The sequence below is a fragment of the Bison bison genome, unplaced genomic scaffold, assembly GCF_000754665.1.
Source record: "Bison bison bison isolate TAMUID 2011002044 unplaced genomic scaffold, Bison_UMD1.0 scf7180017864263, whole genome shotgun sequence".
NCBI classification, from domain to species: domain Eukaryota; kingdom Metazoa; phylum Chordata; class Mammalia; order Artiodactyla; family Bovidae; genus Bison; species Bison bison.
The window spans coordinates 11,090,347-11,091,265 of NW_011494835.1; positions in this window are offsets into that span (position 1 = coordinate 11,090,347).

A 919-nucleotide genomic window follows, 5' to 3' on the forward strand; every position below is an offset into this window, starting at 1 on the left:
AGTAAAAACTTAACAAAAATTCATTGCAGTTTGAGTCCTTACACACACCGTTAGGAATATGGAAGACATGTCACAGGTTCCACCATCTCTTTAAGTGAGTATCTACAAATTCTCTTGGGCACTGATTCTGGGAGTTTTTCCGGTATCATCTCACCACGCTTTACATACTCAACCTTGCCAGCGCCCAAGCCGCACGAAAATAAATCTCTGCTGAAGAAGGAGTTTTCCTTGAGCTTTTAGTTACTGTTCCACTACAGAGAAGCCCAGAGCATAACGCAGTCTGAGTTGCCTTGGCGTTGACGACCCCAAGCGAACTAGGGCACTGCAAAAGCTTCCTGCCTTCTTCCCCGGCACGCAGGACTTCAGCTCCTGCGGCTCGAGCCCGGCTTACTCAGTTTCGAGACCTGAAGTGGTACGGCGAGTCCAGCCCGGGGTAGTAGGGCTCCGGCGGCGGCCCCGCGGTGTAGCTGGCAGGCGGCAGGCTGGGCTCCACTGGACGCGGCCGAGCGGCTGGTGCGCGCCCGCGGCGCTGTCGGAGTCCAGGTCTGGCGCACCGCGGGAGGCAGGCGCGCTCCCACTTTCCCGAGCCGCGGCTTTCCTCAGGTCCCTCTCTTCTCAGCTTCCGCAGATTAACCCACCGCCGCTCTCCACCTCCGGCTTTGGGCGCGCTGTTCCCTCAGTCCCCGCTTACATAACGCGAGCGGGCGCGCTCCCGCCGCCTCTTACCCCTCAATCGACTTGGGTTGGGCCCTCCTCGCCTCCGCGGCCAGCGCCTCCGCGCCCCTGTGCGCCCCGCGCTAGGAGGTGACCCTCTCTGGCCACCCAGCAGCAGCGGCAGCGGCGGCAGCCGGGAAGTCTCTCCGCCCGCAGGAGAACCTTGAGATTGGAGCCGCGAGCGCCTCACTGTGCGCAACTCCCT